This window comes from Phocoena sinus, chromosome 8, assembly GCF_008692025.1.
Source record: "Phocoena sinus isolate mPhoSin1 chromosome 8, mPhoSin1.pri, whole genome shotgun sequence".
NCBI lineage: Eukaryota > Metazoa > Chordata > Mammalia > Artiodactyla > Phocoenidae > Phocoena > Phocoena sinus.
Genome location: NC_045770.1, coordinates 3,458,858 through 3,469,082, shown reverse-complemented (window position 1 = coordinate 3,469,082; position 10,225 = coordinate 3,458,858).

Below are 10,225 nucleotides of genomic sequence, written 5' to 3'. Positions count from 1 at the left end.
CTGCTTGTTAGCAGAAACCATTGACAGGAAAAATAACGCATGGACATAAGCTAACTTTTGTGGTTGTTTTTAAGAGATTCAAGTTTGCCAAATCAGCCCTTCCAAGTTCTAAGAAAGGAAACCAAATTATTGTTCATTTATTGTTTAATGAAATTTATTATAGCTAGTATGCTGGTTTCAGGTTGAATTTATGGTACACTAATTTTCGAGTTTTATGTGTTCTATCTGTACTTTATAGCACATTGGGGTCTCTTGCATAATCAACATGTACAATACACTTATGCCCATTTTATGTGAGTTGGAGCACAATTTTACTATTTTAAATGATTATAGAAGTTTATAGTTCCCCCCTTATATCATGCTGCTAGCAAAGTCTGTGATTTATTTGATGCCAAATTCTTGATGTGGAACACAAGTCCCAGTTATAACAGTCTTCCTGTAGGGAAATAGTATTTGGTTCATAACAATCCACTTTAGTATGAGATTTCTAGGAATGCAGTTACACAATGAAGCAACGGTATGCATTTTCACTAGAGGCCAGTGGCTGTTTTTGTTTGTTATTTGTTTTCTAAGGATAAAGATGATACTTCTTCCCAGTAGAAATACACATAAGCCCCCCAGGAGTAAAAGTGATGCTTGATCTGTCAGTGGACACGACCATTGTTTGTCTTCCGTGGCACCGAGTTCAGAGCCATGCCTCCCTCTACCCTTCTGCAAGGGTTCCCACATCAAATAACACACCGGAAAGGAATTGTTGAGAATACCTTGTGCAAGTCCCACCCTGCACAACCAGCAAGAACACTGAGGTCCAGTGCTCCCAGGAGGGACTGATCAAGGCCACCCCACACTGAATTCAGATCTGAATGCAAGCCCAGGGTGGTTTGTGCTCTTCACGTATCTCCTTACTATGGTGGTGCCATAGTTGCTGAAGCAAGCGGGAGGCACATTGTGTATTTGGCATTAGATGCCTGCTATGGAAATGCCCCCACCCCCAGCCCTGCTATTCCCCCCGACCCAGGTGCTCTGATTGTAATCCATACTCTTCCAGGGCATTGGGTAAAGTCTGGGAGATTCTTTTTTTCTTTAATTAATTGTTATTGGAGTATAGTTGCTTTACAGTGTTGTGTTAATTTCTGCCGTACAGCACAGTGAATCAGCTATACGTATACATACATCCCCTCTTGTTTTTGGATTTCCTTCCCATTTAGGTCACCACTGAGCATTGAGTAGAGTTCCCTGTGCTGTACAGTAGGTTCTCATCAGTTACCTATTTTATATATCGTAGTGTATATATGTCAATCCCAATATCCCAGTTCATCCCACTGCCCCCTTCCCCCCTTGGTATCCATACGTTTGTTCTCTAGAGACTGCCATACAGAGTGAAGTAAGTCAGAAAGAGAAAAATATGATATAATATCACTTATATGTGGAATCTAGAAAAATGATACAGATGAACTTATTTGCAAAGCAGAAGTCTGGGAGATTCTAAAACCTCTGCAAAGAAAGGGAAAATGCCGTTTGAGGTGCCAGAGGAGAATTAATGTGACGGCCCCTGTGATGGTTGCCCCCCATTCGCCGACCCCTCTGGGCCCAAGGCATCCCACGCCCAGATAAGCTGCTTCCTATGTGCTTATTTATGTGCCATCAGCCAATACCCTTCAGCGAGAGTAGCAGCAACCTTGATTTGTTTTCCCCTTTTACAGCTCTGTTGCTGGAAGAGGTGGATGGAACATTTAATTTGGCATTAAATTCTATTCTGGGGCATCGTCCCCTGTGGCAAAGGTGACGTGGATGGTTTGCATTTATGATTCTGCTCAGTTCAACTCATTTTTATGCCCAGGGGAGAGTTCCTGCTCAAGCTTTTCTTGCTTCTCTTGCAGTTTTATTTCTGATTTCATATAGGCGATTTCATAGAGTGAAAGAGTCTGCTTTCCCTTTGTAGCCAGACTGCCATTTTTCCATTAGAAGTGTTGGCAACAGCCTTGTTTCTGCATCTATGTGCAAAATAGCGCATTTGAATTCGGAGGGTAGTTCTGTTCTTGAGGGATGTGGTCTGTGTCAGCGGCAGACATGCCAGGGATGCGACGTGCATGTCGGGGAAGGGCATTCATCTCAGCTCTCCCTTCCTTTTTGCGTGTTTACCTCTGATTTCATAGTGGGTGGTACGTACAGGGGAGGGTTTGCTTCTCTATCCTTGAATCACCTTCAGCTGGGCTGACAGCCAGCTTGCTCTGTGTATTAGTGTGTTAGATCCAGAACACACAGGAAATTGCTATCATGCCACCCAAGGTGAGATGTCTTAAAGGCTCACGGCTTTGCTGAATTGCTGCAGCTCCCAGACCTGCCGGCAGCCCCCCTCTCGAGACCCCACAGCATTCTTAATTGCTGGTTTCTCTGCTAACAATTGCCCTCTGCCCTGTACTTCTTCTTAAGGTGGTCCCCTCTCCTCAGCACTCAGTCCCAAATTCCTTTCTCCAGAAACAAGAAAAAAAAGTTTCCCCCAGTTACAAAAGAGATAACAGGCCCCAAAATGGAGTCACTTGTGCTCAGTCACCAAACCATGACTTCATACCTCACCTAATTGCAGTTTCAACCTCTCCAGGGAGTGGGGTCTTCAGGTCATCTGGCATGACCTGGTCAGCACTGGTGAGGGGTCCTGCCTGGGAGACCCCTGACACCGCCCCAGGAGAAGGTGACCTTGCCTGACACAATCCACTCTTTGCTGGAAACGTCCTTGTCCTGCCCTCTTTTACCTAGAAAAGTCTTCCATTTTGTACAGCTCTTCAGAGCTCCTTCCTATCTGCTGGGTGAGCTGCTACCCGATTCATGAATCAAGACCACAAGGCCTTTAAAATACACTCCGTTGAATTCTGTTTTCAACCCCCCAACTGTCCTTCTCCCACTGCAGCACTGACCACACTGGTCCTCTCGCCATTTTTCTGGCCTCTATCTGGCCTCTTCCTTCAGTGTGTCCTTGGCAGGGAGCAGCCTGTGTGTGGATACAGGAGTCATGGGGGACAGGGCTGAGGCGAAGGGAGAAATTGAGGCACGGGGGGGGGGGGGACATCGTCCCCTACCCCTTCTCCCTCTGCCCCTTCAGGGGTTTCTCCATCACTGAATTTTCCAGGTGGATACTTGCCCCTGGCAGCCAGCCTGTTGGAATGCAAAACCCTTTGTTTCTGAGGAAGCCTTTCTTCCTCCTGTTTGTGAGGGAAAAGAAATAAAAAAGGAGAGAAAACCACAATTAAGCTGCAAGCCCCACGTAGAGCCTGAGGCTGTTGAAGACAAAAAGGTTTGTGAAAAATAAATTGAGAAACAGGCAAAAATGCCCCGTAATTTTCTCTGTGCTTGGCCTGTTTCTACAGTTCCACTGTGGATGAACATTCTGTCCTAGCAGTGGCTCAGGACGTGGCTAACCAGGAACCAGTCCCCTAATGCCACGCAGACCCCACCACCCCAGAACTCTGGGGTGTGGACCCCCAGAAAGGGTCCCCCGAGGTCCGCGGGGCAGTAGACGCCGTGAGCGATTCCAGCGCCCATCGCTAGATGGAGCCGTTGCTACGCACAAGTCCAGCCCCCAGGGCCCTGGGGTAGGAACGAAGCCCTTAGCTGGGGGTGGTGGGGGTGGTGGGCAGCATTTTTCGAGTGGTACTTGGTTAAGAGAATCCATTTCTCTTCCAGTTAGGCCAGAAGCCCAGCTCCTGTCACAGGTGCGCAAGAATTCTGGGTGTGGATTCAAGCATCCTTGTGTGTGTGCGCACACGCTCCCACCCACTACCTTTACCAGCTATTTTCTTGAGGCCTGGACCAGTCCCACTGGCAGCCGCAGTCTCTCCAGGCGGCTCTTCTGTAGCCTGAAGCTCTCCGTTTTGGGGTGAGACTCTGGCTTTGTGAACACACAGCTTCCATGTAATTAGCTGTCTAATTGCTCGCCCACACTGAGCCCATGTGTGTGTTACTAATTATGATTTATTTAAAAGCCCTCTGCCATTCTTTGCTCTCTGCTTCCTCTCTGTTGAAGGGCCAAGGGAGGGATTTGATTTGCAAACCGTCGTGAACGGTAAGTTTACCTTCCTCTGCATGGTCTGGACTCTTCCTTCAAAATCCAGGCCTTGTCTTGGACCTCATCGTAGCAGCCTGCCTGCTACCTCTCCCTCCTACAACACAGGGTCTAAGGACGGGGTGGCTGTACCACCTGGTAGGTAGCAACTACCACATCAGGTGTCACATGTGGTGACCCCCAGATCTGTATTTCTAACACAGAAATTACACCCGCCTTTCACACGCATGTGCACGGTTGCTCACCGGGCATCCCCCCCTAAGTGCACACAGGCAGTTTTAACTCAACATGTGCACAACTGGATCCCAGCCTTAGCCCCAAACCCGTTCTCTCTGTACCTCCTCTTGTCCGAGTTAGAGACCTAGAGTCCTTGAGTCCTCTCCCTCACTCCCAATTTCTGCCTTCAGGTTTGATTAATTTACTTCCTGCTCTCTCTCCACCTGTCTGGGCTTCCCTGTTCTCTCTGCTGCTGTTGGAACCCAAACCTCCCATCCTGGCCTGGAGCACAGCCATGGTCTCCCACTTGTCTCCCTGTGTCCAGTCTTGAGACTCACACACATCTCACTCCATCCACAGCATGGCTGTAGGCTGATCTGCCTACACACCATGTGCCCTTGCCCCTCGCCTGTTCGAAAGCCCTCACAGACCCCAGCACGTCTCATCAGGCCTTTCCCGAGGTGCGCTCTGTCCCTCCCACCTCATCTCCCGGGGTCCCCCCAACACTGAATTCTCCAGCCTCGCCTGGCCTGCAGCTCCCTCAGGCCATGCTGCAGAGACACCCTCTCCATCCTGGCCTGGAGAGACCCATGTTCATCCCTTGGCTTAGCCTCGCCTGTCCCCACAGGTGTAGGTGTTACACCTTTGTGTCGGAGCCCTTATCGCAGGCAATTTCAGTCTTCCTTGCCTTGTTCGTCCCCCCCAGAGACCACCAGCTCCATGAGGGACCCCACTGGTCTCCCCAGCTCCCAACACCTAATGGTCACCCTGCAAGTGCTGAGTGGACAGAGAGAAGCCACGATTCGCACCGGCTCTGCAGTGTGGTGTGTGTGTGTGTGTGTGTGTGTGAGAGAGAGAGAGAGAGAGAGAGAGGGAGAGAGAGAGAGAGAGAGAGGGAGGGAGAGAGGGAGAGAGAGAGAGAGAGAGAGAGAGAGAGAGAGAGAGAGAGAGAGAGAGAGAGAGAGAACAGGAGTTGTGGGGCTCACAACAGGCCCTCAATCTCTCCCTTTTAGTTAATTATTATCTAAATGAAGACCCGCAGGGCACATGGTAGTTTGCTTGCCACCTGCTGGAGGCTGCCTACAAAGTGCAATATTCAGAGTATACAGATGTCCTCATAACAAATACATGCCCTGAAGGTGAGGAGAACCTTTGATAAAGGGATCCCTGCATAAGCAAAGGGCTGAGAATCAGGGGCTGGTCATCAAGGGCCCTGGATTCCGGACAGACGGTGACTGGTCCCCCTCACTGCGAGGTGTAACCAGGGACAAGGAGGCACAGAGAGGGACGGGGAAGACAGCGATGCTACTGCAGGCCTACTTTAGCTTGGAAATGGTCCCGGTGAAGCCTGGATGTGGACGTGGTACTTCCTGAGTGTGGGGGACGCAGGGAAGCTGCGAAGGGCTGCCCAGGTCCCTGGAGCTTGCTGCTCAGCCTGGGGAAGGCCCTCGGCATCCAGACTCCGACCCCCAGCCCCTTCTGGGTCTCCTTACTGCCTCACCCATCATGCCCTTCCCAGAGAAGCCTGATCTGGTGACCATGCCAGGTACAGGAATAGAGAGGCCCCGCCATCCTGGCCTGGCCAGGGACACAGTGATGGCAGCTGTCACCGCGGAGCCCCCGCTGTTGGCTGAGGTTTCGTCAGGTCTGCGTCACAGTTGGACTTCCCTCTTCCCAATCCATTCTCTTCTTTGTTTCCACAGATGTTGACCCCTGACTAATATATTGCACCCCGAACTCCATCTCAGAGTCAGTCTTAGAGAATCCAGCCTAGGGTGCAGCTGACCCAGGTTGGTAGTAAGATGCAGTTAGTCTACGGGGGAATTTTGGAGCTGGCTGGCTCACTCTCTGGCCGGCAAGAGGAGTCCTTCACTGCAGGCAGGTGGACTAAAGAGAGTCTCCAGCACAAAGTCAGGGTCCAGTGGTTAAACCTCACTGATGGGGCACTGGCAGGAGGGGATACACTAGTGGGCACAACATATCAGGTGTTTGAAAGGTATGGAGAAGATACTAGCTATAAGGACAGCAGGATTGGATGGCTATTGCTAGGGGTTATTGATGCTCAGCAGAATGAAAAGAAACAGCTGAGAGTGACAGGCAACGCAAAGCCAGGTGTGAGAGCCGGAGGGTGTCTTTGGTTGCGAACAAAAGAGGTCAAGCAGACGGGCTGAGGAAGTTGAGGACCAGGGCCAGCGCTCTCGGGCAGAACAGTTGAGCTTCAATTACCAGGTTAACCACACAGGTCAATGTATGATTCAAAATATAGAAATTCTGAAAAATGCAAACTAACTTAAAGTGACAAAGCAGATGGGTGACTGCCTGGAGACAGAGGGGAAGGAGGGATTACCTAGGGCACTTGGGAACTTTCCGGTATGCTCATTATCTTGACTGTGCTGTTGGTTTCATAGATGTATACACGTGTCAAAACTTAATTGTATGCTTTGAACATGTGCAGTTCATTGTATGTCAGTTATGCCCCCAATAAAGCTGTTGAAAAGAAAGGGAAAAAGAAAAGAAAACAGTTGAGCTTCAATTACTAGGTAAAAGACAAGTCTTTTATACCACGGGCAGGGCCCAGGTTCGAAACACCTGGGATTCTGGCTGACTGGTCAGGGGCCTGGAATGATAAAGGTGGGAAGATTGGAGGGTGGGGGGATGGGCACATAGAAGTGAGGGCCCTGTGGGGAGGTCATTGTACCACACGTTAATGCCACCTGAGGTCATCCCTGGGGAAGAGGCACTAAACAGCTGCCGAGATAAAATGACAGGCAAGTGGACATTAGCCATGGGCCTATGAGTGAAGGGGCCATGGTGGCCAGGATGGCGGGCGGGCGTGCGTGGGCCCCACAACACAGACTCCCACTCACCAAGGCGGGTTCTTGCCTCCGCTCTTCAGCCCGCTAGCAGCAGAGGTTACTGCTCAGATTCCAGAATGAGCCCATCCCTCAAGGAGACCAGCGGGACATCTCATGGTAACTTGGCTACCATCTTGGTCTATCCTGGCTACTATAACAAAAATACCACAGACTGGCTGGCTTATAAGCAACAGAGGTTTATTTCTCACAGTCTGGAGGTGGGAGGTCCAAGACTAAAGTGCTGGCCGTTTTGGTGTCTGGTGAGAACCCACTTCCTGGTTCATAGGTGGCTAGCTCCTCCCTGTGTCCTCACTTGACAGAAGCGGGGAACGACCTCTCTGGGGGTCTCTTTTACAAGAGCACTAATCCCATTCATGGGCGCTCCACCCTCAGGATCTAAGCATCCCCCAAAGGCCCCACCTCCTAATACCATCACATTGGGTGTCAGGATTTCAACATGAGAATTTTGGGGGGCATTTAAACATTTATTATTGCAACTACGTTTCCATTCTGAAAGGGCCTGGGTTTCGTTTTCACAGGAATTGGTATGTATTTAGGATATTGGTTTGCCTTTCTGGTCCACAGGTCTCAGCTAACGCTACCATCAGAGAGGGTATGGGGGCTTTGATCCACTAGCTCTGAATCCCACATTTCATTGTGCCGGACCAGGGAACCCAGTTGGCAGCAAAGGACATATGGAGCTGTCCCATGGCCATGGGGTCCATTAGACACCTCACCTTCCACGCTGCCCAGATTCTCTTGAGTTGACAGAGCATTGGAATGGTTTGCTCAAGTTGTAGATGACATTAGTTTGGAGGTGACAGTATGGGAGGACTGGATACCATTCTCTGGGATGCAGTATACCTACTGAAGCAAAGACATGTACATGCAACTGTGTCCCCAATAGAAAAAAAAAAAAAACCACACATGAGTCCAGGAATCAAGGGGTGGGGAGCAGGGCTGAACCCACTAGGGCACCACTAGTGCCCACTGGGGACCTTGTGCAGATCTAGGCTCTTCAGGGTTAGAGGCCCTGGACCCCTTAAGGGTGCGCTTTACGGGGAACACAGCAAGAGTCACGTTGAATTTTATGCTGTAGCTGTGGCCTGGCACTTTGGGCATCTTGTGTCTGTGGATTAATGGATGAGAAGAGGAGTCATAGCTTTGCATCAGTAATTGATCCCAATAATCAGGAACGGGTGGAGCTGGAGGACACAGTGGGTCCAGGGGGCAACAGATGTGGCTATTTCTAGGCACCGACTCGTCTAATGGTAAATGGGCAGGTCCAGCAACCCAGCCCTGAGTATGGCATTGTGGCCAGAAGCCCAGGACCCTCCTGGGTTAGTGTCACGCAGCAAGATACGCCCTGTGGGCAGCAGAGGCTGCTGGCTAAGCGTGAGGGGGTGTAGACTGGACTCTGGGGGATGGAGACAACGATCATTAACCACATCCCTCAGAGGGACTGGCCGAGGGTTGTCCCAACAGCCCTTCTGTTCCTCAGGAGCACAGGTTGCCCAAGTTTCGGAGGAGCTACTCCCTAAACAAACGTGGAGAAACGGATCCAGGTGGCAAAGGGGAGGGCCGTGGGTGACATGGAGACATGTTACCCAGCTTCCCTTCAGGGAAGGACTTACTGCCCAGACGTGAGAAGTCTTCCTGCGCTCAGCATCTCAAGGTGGACCCCGGCTGAAGCGGTGGCCTCACCCGAGGTCTCGTGTTACCCAGCTTCCCTTCAGGGAAGGACTTACTGCCCAGACGTGAGAAGTCTTCCTGCGCTCAGCATCTCAAGGTGGACCTCGGCTGAAGTGGTGGCCTCACCCGAGGTCTCGTGTTACCGAGGCAGCATGTGCGTGTGCCGAGACAGGTAGGGCCCAACGCAAGGTGACCTTGACGGGCACCCCTCGCTCCCAAGTGCCCGCCAGCTTGACCGAGACCTTGCTGGGCCACCTCACGTTCCCTACTCTCCCCCTGCCCAGCCTGCTCCCTCCTCTTTCTTCCTCTCTTTCTGATCCCTAGTGGACATCTTGCACCCCAAACTCGGCCTCGCAGTCTGCCTCAGAGACCCCAACGGTGGCACCGCCCATTGGCACTTTCTGCCTGTGGCTAGGATGTTCTTGGTCTCACGCTTGGCATCTGTTCTCAATGCTGATTCCGTGGCCTGCATTCCTCGTGGTAGACTCTTCTGTGGCTCCCACTCAGTTCTGAAACTTAGTGTGGAGAAAGCCTGAGTGGAAAACACTCTGTTTTGAGTTTGAAAAAGTAAATCCCCCATTAATCTTGACCACACATCTGATTCTTGGCCACAAATCTGTTTCTTCTCATAGTTTCACTGGGGTCCTTTCATGGAATTGAGATTCGATTCACTGGAGGAACTTTCATCCACTCTTTGTGATTGGAGCAGAAAGTGGGAGAGAAACTTCTGTTCAAGACCAGGTGGCTAAAAAGTAACAACTTCTCAGAAAAGGATAAATGTAGATGTTTGAAAATAACAGTTCTGAGAGGACAACAGTAATAAGTGTAGCAGACCCAGTTACTGTGAGGTCCTAGAGCCATTTGACCACTTCTGCCATCTCCTCACCACAGCCCCTCCCTCGCAGTCTCCAAGCCTTCACTGCTTTTCCTGGGCCCAGGCCTGAGCTGACCAGTCGCACGGAGGCCCTGGCTTCTCCAGAAGTGACCTGAGGGGACTGGTCACACGGCTCAGGACAGAGGTCATTCTCTGCGAGGTGAACCAGTAAAAGACAAGTGATGAAGAGGAGACAAGAGATGGCTTGTCCAGCCCTTTTCTTCCCAATGTCTTGTCCTTAAACGTGGTGGTTTTTGGTGGCCTCTCTGGAGGTGACCCTTGGGATGAAAAGCCAGCAGTGTTTCCTTGTGAAGCTGTGGCCATCGTGTTAACGCACGATCTTGGATGTTCGGTTTGCTTTTCCTCCTTCCCTGTTTCTCTTCCTTTTCCTCTCATTCTTGTTTCCTAGCATTTTGCCTGTTGCCTCCCCTATTGAGGGTTATCACGTGAGCTTTGCCCCACGATCCATTTCCCAGGGAACCCAGGCCAAGACAAACAACTCACACATACTGAGTTCTCGGTGAGTCA